Raw genomic sequence first — 21,258 nt, forward strand, 5'->3', positions numbered from 1 at the left:
CATGAAATGTAGACGGTGAGTCCTCAGCATCACCTGGTTTGCTCTATAGGCCTTTTGTGTCATACTTCCTAGCCACTGCTCTACTTAGATCTATTACTTCCATAAATGACCTATCACATTGAGTTGTGTTCATATTACAGGCTAAAGAAAATGAAGAAAAACAAAAAAAACTTATTCTAAGAAAACAGATAAGTTCGCAACTACAAAAAGTCAGGATCATTGTTGTAAAAGAAAAGCATGAAATATGAAGAAATAATTAAGAGATATGTGAGCTAATCTCTTATGTATACTTTATATAAGTATCTTAACAGAAGAAAATGTCTCCATATAATAGTACTGTCTTTCCTCAGTGTAGAGAAAATTCTTGTTTGGTATTAAAGATAATTTTGTAGATCAAAATGCCCTAAGTTTGACTCTTTTTTCCATTTTCCTGCCTACTCAAAGACCAGAAATCTTTTCTTGCAAATTGCTCTTATTTCAGTTTTCTGTATTCAAAAATTTATAACAAGATTGGGGGGGGTGGGGTGTGTGTGTGTGTGACAATAGAATAGAAATATTACAGAACAGCAGCAAATCTTGAAGAGTTTGAGTATAGCAGAGACTGGTCTTGAAAACTGCATTTACCAGTATGGAACCTGGATAAGGAGGACAGGACATGTGATCAAATCAGTCTGCATACACGTGCATATAACATTTGCATGTGCATGGTTGCAGTTCTGTCATATTTAGTGATAAATTTGTGAGTATTGTGCCCTCCAAGAGCAAGGCCAGGTCAAAGAATGTACAGGTTGCCCAAGGATTTCTAAGAACAGTGTATTTTCTCTCCAGCTTTGCTCCTACCCTGTTGAGGTCTGTGAGTCTTTGAGAGAATGTGTACACACTGAAACAGCATGGAAAATGATCAAAAACCCACAAGAAGACATTTGACAGAGCAAAGAGAACTGTTAACCAAGGCCGTACTACAGAAGCCCTGCTTTAATAAGAATGTGAGAATGCTTCAGTAGAGTACTGAAGCACAGCTAGAAGCCCATGCTGCTTAGACCCTTGACAGCTAAAGAGGAGAAAACACTCAGCTGTTAGAGACACTTCTGGCTGTGGATTTTTTGGAATGGAATAATTCCACAATTAAAGGGGATGGATAAGCACTCTGATAATGAGCCATTAGAAAACCTCTAATGACACTTTTTAAAAAGTGCTGCTGATGACTGTACACTTCTGCTATGATTCATAGCACTTCAAGGTGAGAATAAGACAACTGTCAAAAAGGGTGCCATATACAGCAAGCAAGACACAGCCTCCCAGGTAGCACACAGATGCCTACCAACATGTATAAAAGTCTTTGCATCTTTGCATCAAAGTCTCCAGAAAATTTAACAGTATTCAGAAGTGGAATAGGGTGGGTTGGAAAAAAAAAATACTAAAAATTGTATTTCAGGATTTATCAAATCACAAGAACGAATTAACACAAATGATCAGTTTCCTGTTAAAGTATGATGGGAAGAAATGGGTTTGTACAAGACTGAATTTTGTTTATATGAGCATTGAACAACAATCCAGAATACTTTCAAGCTAGTATCACAAGCTGGATAAAGTCTGTATACCTGGGGACAGAAGGTCAGCTGAAACCTAGACACAGAGTATTCAACTACTGGTGAGGTTTGACAGCTCGGTTGCAATATATATAGACATAATAAGGTCTGCAAAATGGAAAATGACTGGTTAAAGAACAAACATCTTCAAGACACTGAAATTCCAGACCTGATACTCAGAAAAGACAACATCATATAAGTGACAAATATTACATAGCTACTGTGGGTTACTGATGCATTTCTTGAGATGGTGACCATTTGGAAAATATTCAGGAAATTAAAGGCATAATTTCCAAGTATCTGACATGCAGAGAAGAGGCACACAGTACATCACAACAGAAGATGAGAATCCGAGTACCGGATGCTTTCTACTGGTCAGTCAGCAATAGGAAGAGCAGTCTGCAGAAAAGCTCCCTGATACTGATGGCAAAAGCAAAATGAAAAAAAGTCAGTAACAAGTTGGTGATATTTAATCACTATACATCATTCCAGAGTCCAGATAGTAGGATAATAAGGAAAAAAGTACAGATGAAAACACTGTTTCCTGACTAGAGGAAACACTGTCAGGCTAAGCTAACTTTATAAGTTTCTGATTTTACAGCTCTTTTACTGCATGGACAATTTTTAAGGCTCTTTAAAGGGTGAACCTTTGAATATCACACTGTCAGGCAGCTGTTGATGTCATTTGTGCAGTCCCATTTACCAGCACTTTCCTTCCTCCATTCTTTGCATTTTTATCCTGTTCAGTAGAAGTCTGTCAGTTAGCAAATGTGCTAAGGCTGAAACTACCTTTTGGATGATGCGGTCACTCTATCACTGAAGTACCTGGCAGAGTGCTGGCTTATACTTAAGCAAGGCTTAGAACTTCCCTAGTATGCATCATAAGTACATCTTACCCTTCATTTTACTTATATCAATTTGAGTAATAAATCATAGTTCCTTTACTGAGACAGAACTCAAGACCATTTTCTCATTTAATAGCTTTCATCGTTTGATGTTCTATATAATGGATATCACAGTACACTAATGAGTTTGCCAGCATTATCAGAAGATGTATCACCATCTACATAGTTCCTTTTTATCCCTGAAAAGACTGCATGAATTTATCAGTTTTTTAATTTCTCTTCACTTATGTGGATTATACAGATAAAGAATCATGGTTCTTTAAAAAAAACTTTGAAACATTCTTCTTATTTAGTGATGTTCTTAGTGTACAGGTACCATTATGTTTTCTCATTAGTAGTAATATACTGTGACTCAGTCAATAGTCAGTATTTGTCTAAGGAGAGTGTGACCACACACAAAATTATTTAATTTTAAAAATAGAATTAAGAACTGATCTACAGAATATGGGACTTCTTTTATTTTATTCACAGGATAATAATACCCCTGTCTGAAATGCAGTATTGAAAATAATAAATTGAATTTCTAGTATCCTTATTTGAGAATAATCAATGTTTCTGTAAGAATACAGGACAAACAATTTTTTTAATGAAAAAGTGTGAAATACATCGGCACATTTGAAATACAGAGGAACAAAGAAAGAAGATGGAAGATATTTTTTCTGCAACAGACCTTTAAAGAAGAGTCTTTGCTTTTTGGAAATAAAAAAATACTGAAAAGATTATGTGGATTTGCAACTCATTTTTGTTATTGTAAATCTTGTGCTTAAAATTGTTATCAAAACTAACATTAAAGATTTTCTACCCTCAGTGGCATAACCTGAGGGAAAACTAGAACTGCATGATCAGTGAGCCAAAAGTTGTCCAATATTTTCTGACAACATCTTGTAAAAGCTGCAAGAGAAATGGTTTCTAGCACTGATGCTCTTGGGAGGTACCTTGATAATGTTTTGAGTTTTTGCATAAAGCTTTGATTTCCACGTTAGAGATAAAGACAGGAAAAAAAATATAAAAGGATGATGCCTCTGAAAAAATAAAATAAGCCACAAACCACATGGTACATAAAAAGTTTTGAAAAATATTTTGAATTTTTTATTAGTTTTGTTTTATACCAGCCACAGAGACTGATGCACCTTCAGCACAGCAATTCACTCTGGCCTCCATTCTGCACAGACTTCACGCATAGTCAGCTTTATGCACTGGGAATGACTCCATTGCTTTGTTTCTTTATGTAAAGTGTATAAACACCTTAAGGCAATCGTGGCTTTAGGAAATACTGTTGCATAAGGGGGAATCTACAGCTACAAGGATTCATACTATCATTTCTCACTTTCTACAGCTATCAGCTAGGAAGTTCCTATTTCAATAAGTAAATTTGGTAAGCTTTTTCTTGAGTGAAGACTGTGAGATGGGAGACTGGGTCCCCTTACTCTGAGCATCTCTGATTCAAAAAGGTACTTAGTTGCTTATATTTACCCTGAGCCAGAATTTCAGTGGTTAATGCTAACAGAACAATTTCCCTAATTTACCTACCATGTTGCCAGATACCTAGTTTTCCCCAAATAATGTACTTCAGGAAACTGAAGTTGATTTGTCACATATGTCCACAGTGGACCATTGTGCAAAAAATAATTCATGAGGTAAGAGTTAGCAAGCAAAAGAAGGAGTCCAACTCTGCAGCCTACTCAGGGTACCCAACACCTATTCCCATCCAAAAGAGAACTTCTCTAAACTACAATATCATTTCCATTCCTTTCCCCTCCTTGTTCACTTCAATCTGAGATACTTGCTTCACCTCAGCATTTCTTGATTACTGCCTTAAGCGGTGGAATTTGACATCTATCTCAGGTTTGTCAGATTGATTTTTTGAGTCAAAGATCTACTTCCCAGCAGTGACATGGCTAAACTCCTATGTTTTCAACGTAGAATAGAATTTTGATTACTATTCTAAGGACTCTTATAGTAGAAATAAGGCAACAAAAGAAGACAAGAAGAAGGCTTCTCCTGTGCTTGTTGCAGCTTTGTAAAGCTTGTTGCTTTACAAAGAACACTAAAGGACTGGGCAATCAAATCTGGAAAAAAGGCACAGTAAAAATGTACCTTACATAGACTACATCATGGTTCCCCAAGAGAGCTCAAAGTATGCAGCAGATGCCCTCTGTCTTTTCCAAATGCAAAGAAGGGAGGTAATGCAATGATGAGTCTTTATTTCTTCAATGATGAGTCTTCTCTCTTTATTAACTAGCTGTATTCCACAAAGGTTTAGGATGATAGATTTGCAATGCCAAAAAAATAATTGCTGCTTACTTTACAAGGCAAAATAAATATGGAAAATAGTCTTCATGCCTGAATTTCCAAGAGTGTTCTGGGCTAAGGATATCTCTGTATTGACACAAAATTTTATTCTATCCATTAACCATTGCAGATTAATATTCCCCAATAAATATCTAGACAAACAAATTCTAAGATGACAAATCTGGTACCAATCACAGTCAAATCCTACTTTTGTGCTTGCACCAGTAAGACTAAATGAAGGCTTGCATCTCTGTCTTCATGATGGTTGCTCCTTATTGAGCACAAGTACTCAGGATACTTCAATTACAAATGCAATAGTAATACGATTGACAAAAAAAAAAAGCACTAGTCATGATGTTGTTAGTCAGATAAGAGCATATAAAATAGATCAAAATCCTGTATTCTTTCTCATAAAAATCCTTTTTCTAACAAATAAAGACCTGGCCATTCCTCTGCTGAAAGACAGCTGAGTTGTGTGGGTAGAAAGAGTTAGTGGTTTGGATAAGGAATTCTGGATGTTTTTTCCAATTCTTGTGGCAGTAAAATTCTTTTTTTTCTTTGCAATTTTGGAATGTTGGGTATAAAACTAGATTGTCAATATTATAAATATATGTTTTATATATGATTTTTTAAAAATTTTGTCTGATGTTAAAATATTGCTAATAACATTCAGATACCTATAATACTAATCTTGAAATGTAGTACCATTGCCTCCAGATTTTTCCAGGCTATCCTGCCTATGTGACTCATGAGATTTTTTGATAGCATAGTAAGTATATCTTGGGATTGCTAGAGAAATGGCAGGTTTACAGATGACAGCATATACGAACAACATATGTTGAGTGATTAGAATGAACACGTCTAGAATTTGACATCTACCTTCTTGATCTTATTGCAAATATTCTTCTTTCAACCAGGCACCTCTCAGCTTAACCACATCCTTCTTCCTTTCCAGTCTCTCCATTTACATCTTTTTCAAGCCCAGAACAGCAGATGAGGTTGTACATACTTGACTGAGCAAATACATTGGCTATCTTTTCTTACATTATAATTTCACCTTCCTTCAGAGACTTTGAGCATATAACCTTTCTTTAGTGTCACTGAAAAACAACTAATTTGAGGAAAACAAGAGCAAAGTTTTTCTTTAAAAATCACTGAGTTTCCTCAGTCACCTATTCTGCTATCAGTGAAGGAAGCAGTCAGGAGAAAAGAGTGCCCAGTGTCACCAAGCACTTACGAACTTGGTGAAATACAGTTATTTGCAGTCAGGACCTTAATTTTGGTTTTTATGAGCAAAGACACTACCTGAGCTGAGTGCTTATTGCAGGGACTTTCCATGTCATAGTTAAATAAATAAAAGCTCTAGCAAAGCTCTTATTATCCAGGCAGAGAAAACAAAAAGTGGTAGGAGGAGAAACTGGCACAGAAACTTGAAATGATTTATTCAAGATTCTCTGACTAATTAGATTTACAGCAGTGCACAGAAACTAGTATTCTAGTGCGAGCCAGTACATATTATTATCTTCTTTCAGGATACTTTCAGAAAAATTCAAGACATGGAGAACAATGCCAAAATTTTATGTTACCTCTGCAAAAGCTAACTATTCCTCCACTATCACTAAAAATCTATTCACAAAAAATCACAGTTGTAATACAGTTCTTTGTTGTCATTTGCATAACATTTATCCAGTTATCTCTTGCATGAGTTTTACCTTACCAAGAGCAGACAGCTTCTAAGAAAGTATTTTAAATCACAGCGATATAAATTTAAATAAAACAATTTTCTGAGAAGTAATTTACCCATCCTAGTTTACTAGCCATAGAATTCAGTACTTCTGAAGTGCTGTACATAATGAATGCTAACCCCACAGGGCTAAGCAATAATTGCTATTTTTCTGTCTTAAAGATTGCAGCTATTATTTATTTATAGTATAATACACTCAAGTTGTCATTCACCCCATGACTGTGTCACCTTTATTCTACAGTATAAAAGAAAACTGCTCAAGGGATAGATTTCTATATGCAAATTACATGAAACCTATTAAAGCAACAATTGCTAATAATGTTGACGTATTTAGGATGGTGAGGCAACAACATGGGTGACAACAGAACCTCAGCTCACTTTAGTGGGCTCTATCTCAGATTTTACTGTGTCTCAAATCCATGCCGTAAAAAACAATGATACTCTTCATTTAACTGTGCTGGTTAGCTTTCAGCATCTTTCAGTGTCTTTCCACCAGCTTCATTCCTGGCTCTGGCTTAGTTGAAGAACTGGAAAAAAACAGCTCAGACCCATCCTGATGCTGCAGCAGGCTTCCAGGCCACACAGCAGCGGGGCAGGAGCTCTAGTTCCTCTGGGAGATAATAAAATCAACAACTTAAACGCTGGTGTTTTTAAAGCTTTCCCCCCCACACCCCATAAAACACACAGACATGCACATGCACACAACTGCATGAGGTAACTGAGTTTTGTCATGTGTTATGAGTGTTCTCACACTAGGAACTTGTGAAGTGATTGCATTCATCTTTTTCTGTAAATAGGGTGGGTGTGTCTATCTGTATTTTAGTATTTCCGTACATAATAAAAATAGTTACTTGCTATCCCTAGGATAGATAGAGAAGCTATCAGTGTGCCATTCTGATAAAGAATTTGTTTGAAAAAAGAAACAAAGCAACAACAATCCCAGATTCCGCACAAGGACTGCATACCAATTCAAAAGAATCCTGAGAGGTTTTAACACCTTTTCTGAAATCCAGGGTTGTATTTAATATGACTTCTTCTGTTTTTCAAATGAAGATAATTGAAAGAAGCAGGCCAATCATAAATTCTTAATGCTAATAGACATTTAATTCCTATCCAACATAATTTTACATATTTATATGAATATATGTATTTTACATCTGTTGTTGCTTAGAATTTAAGAATTTAATATTAAAAATATTAACTTTGGCTGTTAAAATCTAACTACATTAATCCTAATGCTACAAGGTTTCCAGATACTGACCTTGTAGTTAGATAATGAGATACCTAAATAATCTTCAAAGCCTAAAACTTCAAGCCTGATTTTCATCAGCACTGAACATTCCTAGCTGGATCCAAGAATATCCAATACCTTGTAAGATTCTGTCTTTATATCTGAGATTTACATACTCAGGCAAATTTTCTTAAGAAAAGTTGATATTAATTTACATTAATGAAATAATCTTGCTTAGGAAATCATTAATTCATCACACAGAGCATAAGACCTTTACTTAGTATTTACTTAGTCATATATCAGGAAACTCACTCATCTACTGAAGTAAGCATGTGATTTGTGTAGGCTAATTTCAAACTAGAGGACAAGTCCCTTTCTCTTCAGGGAAATTCTGGTGGAAGCAGGCTTCTCAATGGAAAATATTCCTCTGGAAAAGATTTGACTAAATCTATTGGAGAAAGAGCAATGAGCAGTGAGGTCCATTGCTGAACAAACAGTAGATATCTCCAAATCTGCTCTCCCAAGCTGGATGCAAATTCCCGCATCTGTGCATGGAGAATTTAGCCCTCCCAATTTCATTATCCACCTATGCTGTAGCTTCAGACTGGCTTCAGGTATCCTAGCTGTGCATGCCCACTGAAGACTAACTCCCCAGAGGGTTAGTTTACCCAAAGAGCCTCTGAGGAGATCCAAGAAAAGGCCATTCATATTAGGCTTTACTGTCCTCAATTCTGTAAACTCTTCAAAACAGGGTAATCGTAATCTGTGCTTCTTAGCTTCTTCCTTACCATTCCTGCTCTGAAGAGGTGGGACCCTACACAAAGTCTTGCAGGAAGAAAGAAAGGAAGAGAATTGTCTCAGGACTAAATGACACAGACAAAACAGCACTGTTCAGCCCTTTATTCAAAGATGTACAGATTTTCCTGTTGTATTGCATTTTAACTGTAGATGTATTGTTCTTACAGATACATGCAGATCATCTGCAACACTAAAGTCACAGACCAAATTCTATTATTAAACTACAAATCCAAAGCATTTTAGCCCTCCACAGCCTACAGGACAATGTGACCTTCCAGTATCTGAGAATATGAGAAAAGTTCACTCCTCAGAATTCACATTTTCAATCACAGTGAACAGCTTACACATGATGATTCTCCAGGTACTGACAAATGATAAAAAGACTGATTATTGCTCTTCTTTTTTCTTCTTTTCTTACTGATTTGGTAATCGCAACTGCTCAAATGTCTTTGCATGTTTCATTGTCATCTTTTTTAGTTTTTCCCTATCCTCCTTTTTGGGTAAGACTGGTCTAATTATCTAGTGATGATGATACATGTTCTGAGAATGAAGAGAGAGATCTGAGAGCTAAATAAATCAAGTCTTCTTTAACAGTGACTAGTACTGATGAAGGCTGTGAATCTCATATTTTGCTTCAACAGCTAGCACTGTTTAAGGTGATCCTCTTACAGTTTGAGTGAACCATGTAGTGGTCAGCAGTGCACACAACCATTTCATTATCAGCATATATTAAGAGTTTAAAATGATCTTGTCCAGATTTTGTCTTTTTATTAGAAAAACCCCACAAACTATTCTGTTCCTTAACTTCTTAGCAATCCTAAAATATTTTATTTGACTCTTCCTAGTAGCTGGGTCTGTGAAAGTTATTTGAAGCATCCTACCTGGATATTAAGGATAGATGTTTTGGGTTTGCACCACTTTGGGCAGGGGTGGGGGGGGAGTAAAATCAAAATTAAAAAAAATTAACATCTTCCAAATTTAGAAGATGAGTCTTAGTCCACTAATATGTATTCAGTGATCAGTAAATCTGAAATTCAGAAACACATGTGGGAGTGCTTATCTGGTCCAGCCTTGGCAAATGACCTGGTAACAACTCTTGTTAAAATAGGAATATAAGTGTAAATGGTATGGGTGAATCAAACACAAAGACAACTGAGCAGGCATTTACCTAAACCTAATCCTGTGAAAGAGGAATACAACCACCTGACAGATCAAACAGTAACCTGGGAATTACAAAGATGGAGTCTGAAACAAAGATGGAGTCAGCTTGAAAAGATATATATAAGCAGCATGGAAATTGTAACATGGGGAAGAGACTTTGGACTGGAAACTGCAGCAGTCAGCCCCTGGTTTGACACTGGTGGCAGCCACCCCACAAGCGTTGCAATCTCTGCCTGGGGCTGACAATGCAGCATCCCCGTGGGTGTCAGGAGCAGCCTGCACCCAGCTAGGGCAGACTGTGAAGGGCACAGAAAGCAGGGAACTAACAGCTGGGGGTGGTGTGCGGGCAGTCGTGGGGTGTTCTCTCACCAGCATGTGCATCACCAGGTGATAGGAAGCAACAGGGGTACACACAGAGCTGGAGCATCCAAATCTCCCATAGGAGGGGTGCGCAGTTGGTGAGTCTGCTCTCTCCCCCCAAAAAGGGGTTGTGTTGGTAACACCCATTGTCTGGAGGCAGGCAGGGAACATGCATTTAATTGTATGCATGTGCATAATTAGAAAGTTTTGAAGACAGTTATAACTAATCTTAATGTTCAGAAACATGCTTAGAAATCTGTAGGTCTTTATTAACATTTTGCTAGTATCTGGTATCATAGTTTATCTCTTGTGTTACTGATACCGGTCCTAAGTGTAGTTCACTGATTGCCAGTTACTTATATTTTGTTAACATATCAGTAAACTGCTTCAATCCTAATTTGGTTTTAATTATATGAGCAGAGCTGTTTTTCCATGAAACACACATGCACCACCTGAGATGGTAAAATGGGGGTTAAATGATGCATAGGTTTTGTGCTGTCCACTAGCACTGAGGTGAATTTCATTCACTTTCAGAGCTTAATCCTGCAAGTATTATTTACATTGCTGATAACTACTGAAATCTTTCTTTTATGGTTGTGAGGGTACACATTTAAAATTAGCCACAGCTCCAATTAAGTTGGCTTGTAAAATTTCTACCCTTTGATCAAGTGAAGAAAGGTCAAAAGAAAAAAAAAAAAAACACTGATCAGAGATCTAAAAAAACCAAGCCTATAAGAAAAGGTTGAATAAAACAGGCTACATAAACTACAGAAGAATAATGGAGGAGATTATCATATTTTCAAGTATATAAAGGCAGCTATTAAGTAGACATTGGTTTTGCTGGTGTTGTGGGCAGATAAGACAGTAAGTAAACTACAGGAAGTACCCGATCAGGCATTAGAGAAAACACTCTTCAGGTTTCTTTTCACTTTCAAACAATAAATCACTGGAATTAGTTCCTGCAGAGTTTGTAGTTTCTCTGTCTTTAAATGCCTGCAAGAACAGACCTCTGCTTGGAGCAGGAGGATTGTTAGGTATCATTCCAAGGTCCTGTTTTTATGCTACTATAAAATAACAGGTTGCATCATAAAACACGTACTCTGAATGTGGACCCATAATCAGGCAGAATGAGACTATGACCTGAAGGATGCTTGCCCATAGCATTTCAGTTCCTGAACTGAAGCTCCAATGTTTGCAGTGGCGAAGGTGGAAGAGTGCAAGGTGGTCTCGTATTAAGGATGCCCTGAACAGCTGGCTTTGTTCTCTTTCTGTGGTACAGAGATCTTCTCTAACAACAGGCAAAATGCAAGGCTTGCCAAGTTGTAGTCACTGAGTAAACCATTATGGCTTCTGTCTTCCTTCCTATCCTACTGAGTTTCTTGTTGTTTTGCCTTTCTGTTGGTTACCATCCCCCAAACAGACTCAGTAGAACAGAGTGTCTTTCATTATCTCAGCAGCCCAGGCAGTCTGATGACAATGGTAACACAAGCCTACCTTCCTCAGCAATTTAAACAAAATCACTGCACTGTGAATGGCAATGGCTGAGACAGTAGCAGATGTTTTATTCTGCTGACTCATCTTTGAGGGAGGGACATTTTGGGTGGACAGCTTGGTGCAGTAACTTGTTACTGCTCATCTCCTGAGGTGAGCAAAAATCAGCCAAGCTTATCCATCAAGAATCCTTACACTACTGTATACTCTTTATCTTCTGTGTACCTAATCTGAGGTTCAGTTTTGAGACCAATGGACATTCTGTATAAAGCAACTGGTGACTTTTCTTATGCCCTGTGAAGTGGGGCTAATATCACTTCCTCTCCTGTGATCAGACTGTATACCGTGCTCTAAATAAGGCAGATACAAATAGTACGTTATCATGCTCGCACATTTATATAGAAGCAGATAATGTGAAACTGTTCTTAATATGGCATTTTTAAATATTGAGTGCAAGACATACTCTCTGAGCATAAGGAGAAAATAAATCATTTATGTATTTACTTGCCATGGGGCTTTACAATTAGTATTTTCTTCCTGAGAACAGGGGAGCTGTGGTACTCATGGTTCTTCTATTCTCACTGTAAAAAGTTGTGTTCTTCAGTTGAGAAGATAAAAAGTTATTTGCCTCCTCCTTGCCTCATCTTTCTTTATCTCTAATCTCCACACTGCTTTGGAAATTCCTTATTCTCCTTCCCAGCCTCCAATTATCATCTCAACTTTAGCAGCTGATTTCAGTCTCTGTCTGCACCTGAGTGCAAGCTTTCTCTCTCTCCCTCTGTATTTTTCCTAATGTGTTTCTCTGTCTCTCTCCAAAAGTTTCTGATCACCACCTTTACTCTTCCACAGCTTTCTTACCTCAATCTGCTTTGACATTATCCCTGACTTGTCTGGTTTACCACCCAGACACCTTCAGATGGGCCAGCCTGCTTCCTCCACATTGCTTATGTCCAGTAGAAAGTTCCTCTGAGGCTAGAAGAGATGGAGGTACACTGATTTCAATGCAGATGTTCAAAACCAGAACTGGACAGATCAGCCACAAATCCGTACAGCTATAGTTTCAGTGGAAATATTTTTGAGTACAAGGCTTAAGCACATGCACGCTAGGCACAACCTTTGAGGAACTTTATAGTTAAAAGTTATATTAGACTAATAATCATGTCTAAACTGTAACCTGTCAGGGTAGATTTTTATAAGGTAACAACATGGTCATCCCTGATTTAACAATACTTCTCTAGTGCAGAACATTTGATACTTAAAATATTTCAAAGAAAAGGGCAGGATTTGCACTTTAAATGAGCAATACATATGTGGTGGGTTGACCCTGGCTGGATCCAGGTGCCCACCAAAGCTGCCCTATCACTCCCCCTCCTCAGCTGGAAAGGGGAGAGAAAATATAACAAAAGGCTCTTGGGTTGAGCTAAGGACAGGGAGAGATCACTCACCAACTGCCATCACGGGAAAACCAGATTCGACTTAGGGAAAAAAAAAAATAATTTAATTATCAGTCAAATCAGATCAAAATAATGAGAAATAAACCCAAATCTTAAAAACATCTTTCTTCCACCTCTCCCTTCTTCCCAGGTTTAATTTTACTCAAGATTTTCTCTACCTCCTCCTCCTGCATGGTGCAGAAGGATGGGGAATGGCACTTGCGATCAGTTCACCCATTGTTTCTGCTGATCCTTCCTCCTCACAGGGGAGGACTCCTCACACTCTTCCCCTGCTCCAGAACGGAGTCCTCTCTCCATGGGTCCACAGGACCTGTCAAGCTTGCTCCAGCATGGACTTCCCATGGGGTCACAGCCTCCTTTAGGCATCCACCTGCTCTGGCATGGGGTCCTCCACAGGCTGCAGGTCGATATCTACTCCACCATTAACCCCCATGGGCTGCAGGGGCACAGCCTGCCTCACCATGGTCTTTGCCACGAGCTGCAGGGGAATCTCTGCTTCTGCACCTGGACCACCTCCTCCCCTTCCTTCTGCACTGACTTTGGTGTCTGCAGAGTTGTTTTTCTCACATATTCTCACTCCTCTCTCTGTCTGAAGTTTGTTGAACAGGTTTTTTTCCCCCTTCTTAACTACACTATCGCAGAAGCACTACCACCATCACTGATGGGCTGGGCCTTGGCGAGTGGTGGGTCTGTCTTGGAGTCAGCTGGCATTGGTTCTATCAGACATAGAGAAAGTTTCTAGCAGTTTCTCACAGAAACCACCTCTGTAGCCCCCCTGCTGCTACAACCTTGCCACACAAACCAAATACATTCCAACCCTCGCCTCTGTGAATCACTATCATTATCATGAAAACCCATATTTATCACACTATCTTCATAATCTTCACAAACTTCACTCACATCAACAAAGAAGAATTCCCCACACCAAAATCAAAATAACATAATCACAACACCAAATGAAAGTAGATAATTTACACACAATTCATCGCTCATCACCACAGTTACAACAACTGAAATTCCCCATGATCATTCCGCTCTCTAACATTGTTCAGTCCATGTTTTGTTTGCTACCTCTCCCAGTTACTATCCTTATCTTGAATTCCTCATCACCCACGTTGGGTGCCAAAAAGGACTGTGGTGGATTGACCTTGGCTGAACACCAGGTGCCCACCTCAGCAGGATGGGGCTGAGAGAAAATAAGATGGAAAAAACCTTGTGGGTCAAGATAAAGGCAGTTTAATAAAGTAAAAACAAAGGCTGCACACGGAAGCAAAGGAAAACAAAATATTTATTCTCTACTTCCCATCTACAGGAGTCATCCAGCCACTTCCCGGGAACCAGAGCTTCAATATGTGTAGCGGTTGCTCTGCTAGAAAAATCACATAACAAATGACCACTCCCTCTTCCTCCTTTCTCTTAACTTTTATTGGTGAGCAGACATCATATGGTATGGAGTATCCCTTTGGTCGCTTTGGGTCAGCTGTCCTGGCTGTGTCCCCATCCAAGATCTTGCCCACCCCCAGCCTACTGGGTGAGGGGGGAATGTTGGAGAGACAGCCTTGATGCTGTGTGAGCACTGCTCTGCAGTAACCAAAACACTGGTGTGTTATCAACACCTTTCTAGCTACCAACACAAAGCACTGCACTGTGAGGGCTGCTATGGCGAAAATTAACTCCATCTTAGTCAGAACCAATACCACATAAAATTACAAGAAAGTATTTCTTATAATGCTGCTGCCCTGTCATGGCTATTTTCTATAAGGTTGAAACATTTTGATGAATATTTACCCCAAATTCATCAAAATCTGTATCAAGGAAGGAAAATTGCATGCAAATACTTACAAGTTGGTGGACTGAAATAAAGTTTTTAAGATAAATATTGAATAACTCTAACAATACTTGTCTAGCCTACATGAAGCAACATTTTCCATGGGACTATTTGTGTCCCTGATATGGGACTATTCATCTAAGTAGGGGTATCAAGATCAGGTAGTAGCAGTGCTCCAGAACTCTCATACTCCAAAATCAAGACAGGCAAAGGCAACTTCAGATTTTTCATGATATTACAAAGGGCTTAACTCATTTCAAGAGGTCCATGCAATATCTACTCATCCACTGATGCTATGTCTGCTACTCACATTATCCTTCTGAGATCAGTAGTACTGGTGGCCATCAGTGGCTAATAATTCATTTTTCCCATCTCACTAAACATAGCTTGTATTTTATAGCTGTTCTCTGTCACCTGCAATAAATTATTTCCTATCTCTTCTACTGACTTAGGATTGTTGGATGTGTTCAGGTCTAATTTTATTAAAACGAATCTCATGCTGGCATGTAGGGGGGAAGCAGTCTAATGATATTAGCTAAAGAACTTACATCTGGTTCTTTTTGCTAATGCTGTCTGGCATCTGTGAAGGCAAAACCAGCTGATATCCATGATGTTAATCTTATTAACTTTTTTCAAAAGATCCCTGAGGAGGAAATGTACATTGCATAGTTATTGCCTTTCTTTGTATACAATAGCAACAATCATTTTGATCCCTGGTTGATTAGATAACAAATCTAATTTTCAACTCTGCTTTTCACTGCATGAGAAATTTTTAACATTTACACTCTTATACTGAGAAACAATTTATTGAGAAGATTGCAGACAGTACGTAAGGCCCACAAACTTAGGTTCACAAAGGATTTCTTTGGTGGGGGCAGGGAGGGAAGAGAAGGTGAAAAACTGTCTGCCATCCATTAGCACCAACATGCAAACTATAGATGATGAGGGCTTCCACTGAAGTCTGGCTTAATGACAAAACCAACTAAGCTCCACAAACAATTCAATTTACAGCATTATCAGGTCTCTAAACCCCAATCTCTATAACTTCTGTCAGGTGTGCCTGAAGATAGCCTTAAGTCTGGTATGCCATGTGATGCAAATCAATTATCTCCCTACTGCTTGTAGGGGTAGTGCTTAAGCATACACCCACCACCTTCCTATGACTCAGTCTCCCCTTCTTAGTACCTAGTTGGATGGTTCCAAATTCAACTCACAAGCTATGTGGACAGAGAGTTTAAGCTTATTCATAAGCTAATTTAAGAGCCAGATGTAGCCTAAGTGCTATAATTCTGCAGGCATTTGGTAGTTCAGAGGAGGTTGCTACCTTTTGGTTAACTCTGTCCTGTCCAGCATTGCAAGCAAGGAGTTCTGCATATTGTTTCCAAACTGCCTGATCTGGGAGGCTTTGACAGAATGCATATAATCAAGCAAACTGTACTCAAAATATATCTAGTGAATACAATGATGGTCTTTCCACTTCTTTTCCACTCAACAGGTCAGTGCTTAAAGTGCTCTGAACATCATTTCTATTACAAATGTTTCCTGCTATAGCTGAAAAAAATGAGCAAAGGAGTCTTTACCTAAAACACAATCTCCAGAAAGTTTTGACCTGTAGGATTTTGATCTGTGGGCAGTGAATGTTTAACTAGCCTGTTTCTACCTGTTTGCAGTCTGATCTTTCTTGCTCTGAAACTTCTTCAGTTCTCTTTGCAGTTAAAATTCCTTCTACCTAGTCAGAATTGTCAACAGCTATGGAAAAGAAAAAGGCTGACAGATTCCCCACATTACTAGTGACTGATTTTTTGACACAATTGCCACAGCTCTTAGGCAATTTAGTTTCATATTTCTCACAATACAATACTGTGAAAAAATCTATCAGTAGGAGTCAATTTTCAGAGTTTGGTTTCAGTCAGGATATTTTGAGAGGAACCTATTTTGCTGCTTGGTTCCGAACATCTTTAGTGTTAGCATGTCATCTGTAAAATGGGAGGAATTTGGTTGTCTTAGGCTAGTGCTAGTTTCTTGGTGAGATAGGCAGACCTGGCAGCATTAAAAAGTGTATCTCATATTAATATCACAACCATGGCTCTTGACACTTCCTTATGTAGCCTGGTACTCAATCATGGACAAGAAGTTTCTAAAACAAGGTCAGTGGATGGGATATGATAGCTGTCATCTTGTATTCGCCCTTTGAGAACCTTCTCTATTTCCTTAGGTGTGTGTACACAGGGTGAGATGACTTTTTGCAATGCAGCACTCACAGGTGCTATTTCTCTTTTAGAAGAGTGCTGAAATAAAATGTAGAGATGTATCTAACTATATTTTAAAATATCTTTGAAGAATTCTTCTGTAATCTGTACTTTAACCATGTGCACTTTCATTCTTCAAATATGAAAAAAAATCACCTTGAATATGTACAACTATTCAGGTACCTTCTATAATGGATTTTCAGTTTTATTATTAGTGAAGGTCATACAAGAGTTTTGCTTTACCCAGTTGGCTTCTAAAATATTGAAGGTTAGAATTTTCCCATCTAAGAAGTTCAAGAACAGCACATAAGGACCAAAGAATACTCCAGTCTCATTAATTAATCAAGTCATGTCACAGCAGATCTTGTTAATCCATCCTCAGAGGAAACTCGAATGATGTTTCAATTCTCTATGCAAGAATAGACAGAATAGTGAATAGTGATAATGCTATACAATTACAGAGAGATGGGCAGCATTTGGAGACACCAGAAATTAAACTAAATTAATTTTTTCCCCAACAGCAACTAAAAGACTTTTTGGATGTTATCTTTGTGAACTAATCTGTTTAGAGGACACTAGCATGATTATATTTGGATGGTAAATATTGTAAGGTGACTGCATTAAAAGCTTCATTGGAAAGAACAAGAGTTAATGAATTTTAAAAGTCACTTTGTTGCATAAACCCAAGCAGCTTATTTTGGCATCTTTTATCTATTTGAAGTCATAGTAGAAAAACTCACGTGTTCATAGTGTACTAGGAGACCAACAACGACTGGGTATGCGGTAATAGTTGTTACATTACTTTTTCTTGACTAGTAGCAGCGTTTGCTTTCTATTTCTAAAAAGAATCAAATTGCTAAATCCAGCAATCAGGCTCACAGAGAGTTCATTTTTTTCCAGGATGAACACGCATTTTAGGTCTGAGATTTACTAGCAGTACTCTTCATTTAGTCATATTGTGTATCTGGCCTCTGTCTTGAGAGTTAATGAACACTCTTGCCCTGATCCCACCAAATATCTGAGCTCTACATAACTGTTTACAGGTGAAAAGCCTCTCAGAGGTCAAGGAATTATTCTGATACTTCATGTTTAACATGTTTAAGTAAAGAGCTGAGATTAGCTCAGTGACTCTTACAAAACTGATGCTTGCATACAGATAACACATGGTTCCTATGTGAAAGGAAAGTAGTAATACTCCACATTTAGCCTAATAGGATTTATGTGGGATACAGCTCATGCAAAAGTTCTTGAGCTGGATCAATGCACACGAAAAAGTTTTACTTTTTCTAGCTGAGTTGGCTGTTACAAGTTAGCAATAAAGGAATACATTTATTCAAATTTTAAGACCAAGAAAAGTCATAGTGGTAGTTTTAAAAATTGTTGTACTGCTCACATATTGAGGTCTCTGTCCAGACGTAGATGTTCTTTCCCAACCTTGCCTAAGGCTCTTCTGATAGCTCTGACAATTACATGTGAAATTATCCCTCAGACAGAAGAGTGATGCATCTGCAGCATGGGTCTGATCCAAAGATCAGTGAGAGCAATGGAAAAACGCCCAAGTGGTGCCATCACTTGTGGATCAGATCCCTGAATTGTTAGTGGTGAAGGACTGTATAAAATGTCAGCCCCAATTAAGCTATGGCAAAATTCCCATTCTGTAGGATCAGGACTTTAACTGTAGAATTTTCTCAGTTATCTATATTCCATAGATTCCGATTACTTTCCGTCTTAACATATGTACAAAAGTGAAGCTTATTTGTAAAATCAGTCATCCTTTTTTCCACTAATCCCAATACTTCTGGCACTACTGCTGTATAAAATGAGTCCCTGTTTCTTTTCAGGAACAACAATCAATAAAAATGTGTGCTCATATTTGCAATTATGTGCTCTTTCCTTATGTTTGTATCCCTTTTCGATTTATGTTTCACCACTGTCTATGCAACTGAGTTGTCTCTTCATAATTTGAAATCCAGAATTTCAAAACACAGATTTTTAATATAATGTGAATATTTACACCACAAGCACCTGCACACTACTTTAATCAGAAATGAGAAAAAAAATCATAGGATTTATAACCTGTGTCTTATGCCACTTCAGATGAAGGATCCTGTGGGCCAGGGCCTCAGATGATGTCCAGAGGCATAGCTTCAGTGATTGCAGTCAGCTCACCAAATGAGGGCTTCATTCTACCTGTCCTTATGTAATCCTTTATAGCCATTCTATGGAATTAAAACATGGAGAAAAATAAAAATTAATAACTATCAAACTGAATAAATATGAGAAGAATTTGATCTGCTGCCAGATGCTTTGTATTTAGTAAGCAAGCTAAATTTACTGCAGAAGTTCCTACTTCTGATCTATACTTTGCACATTCTTTAGAATTAAAAGAAGTCCCCTACCTGATCCTGTTAAGAATAAGATCTCTGTCATGACTAGTTAATTAGCTTACTCAGGCACTCCATTTTGACATAATTAAATTTTTCATCCAGTTGCCTTATTCCTAACTCTCCATTAACAGGTTCAGAACATAAATGTAGAGTCCCTCCACAGGTTCACTGACTACCTAATACTGTTGTGCCAGGTTATGAACTTTTCAGGCCTCACCAGAGCCTCACTCTGCAGGTTTCCCACAAAAAGCTTAAGAGACCTGCAGACTGCAAAGATCTCTGCTGTAGCTATGGCTGAAACATTTTCCCATGGAGGGGAACCTCAGTCCATCCCACTCCTACCAACTTGATGCCAGTGCCTGCAATAGATGTCCAGAGCCTGCTGAGGAGTCACAGGTCAGCAGGACAGCACCTGGAGAGCAGCACAAAGGAATTCCAGCCAGTAAGTCAGCTTCACCAGAGGTCCAACTTAACTGCCTCTACTTAAATACATGTAGCATGGGGAATAAACAAGAGGAGCTAGAGAAGTGTGCAAGCCTGCAGGGCTACAATCCTATTGGCATCACAGATGTGGTGGGATGGCTCCTATTGGCTGGAGTGTTGGAATGGAAGGATACAGGTTCTTTAGGAAGGACAGGCAGGGGAGATGAGGAGGAGTGGTCACCCCCTATGTCAATGACCAGCTGGAGTGCATGGAGCTCTGTCTGGGTATGGATGAGGAGCCAACCGAGAGTTTATGGGTCAGGATTAAAGGGATGGCAGGGACAGGAGATGTTATAGTGGAGACCTGCTACAGACTGCCTGACCAGGAAAACTGAGCAGATGAGGCCCTCTATAGACAGATTAGAGCAGGGTCACATTCACAAGCCCTGGTCCTCATGGAGGACTTCAACCACCATGATATCTGTTGGAGGGGCAACACAGCAGGGCATAAGCAATCCAGGAGGTTCCTGGAATGCATTGATGACAACATCCTTCCCAAAGTGAAAGAGGAGCCAATGAGGAGAGGTGCTATGCTGGACCTTGTTCTCACCAAGAAGGAGGGGCTGGTGGGGAGTGTGAAGCTCAAGGACAGCCTTGGCTGCAGTGACCATGAAATGGTGGAGTTCAAGATTCTTAGGACAGTGAGGAGGGTGCACAGCAAGCTCGCTATCCTGGAATTCAGGGGAGAAGACTTTGGCCTCTTCAGGGATCTGCCTGGCAGAGTAGCATGGGTTAAAGCCCTGGAGGGAAGAGGAGCCCAAGAAATCTGATTAATATTCAACAATCACCTCCTCCAAGCTCAGGAGCGATGCATCCTGACAAAGAGGAAGTCAGGTAAGAACGCCAGGAGGCCTGCATGGATGAACAAGAGGCCCCTGGACAAGCTCAGACATAAAAAGGAAGCCTACAGAGGGTAGAAGCAAGGACAGGTAGCCAGGGAGAAATACAGAGAAACTTTCCAGGTAGCCAAGGATCAGGTTAGGAAGGCCAAAGCCCTGATAGAATTAAATCTGGCCAGGGACATCAAGGACAACAAGAAAAACTTTCACAGGTATGTTGATGACAAAGACTAGGGAAAATGTGGGCCTTCTGCTGAAGGAAAAGGGAGACTAAGTCACCTGGGATATGGAGAAGACTGAGGTACTCAATGACTTCTTTGCATCAGTCTTCACCAGAAAGGGCTCCAGCCACACCACACAAGTCACAGAAGGCAAATGGGAGAATGAAGAACCTTGCAGAAGGGAGAATGAAGAACCATCCACCCTAGGAGAAGATCAGCTTTGAGA

Source organism: Strix uralensis, chromosome 1 (genome assembly GCF_047716275.1).
Source record: "Strix uralensis isolate ZFMK-TIS-50842 chromosome 1, bStrUra1, whole genome shotgun sequence".
In the NCBI taxonomy this organism is placed as follows: Eukaryota; Metazoa; Chordata; class Aves; order Strigiformes; family Strigidae; genus Strix; species Strix uralensis.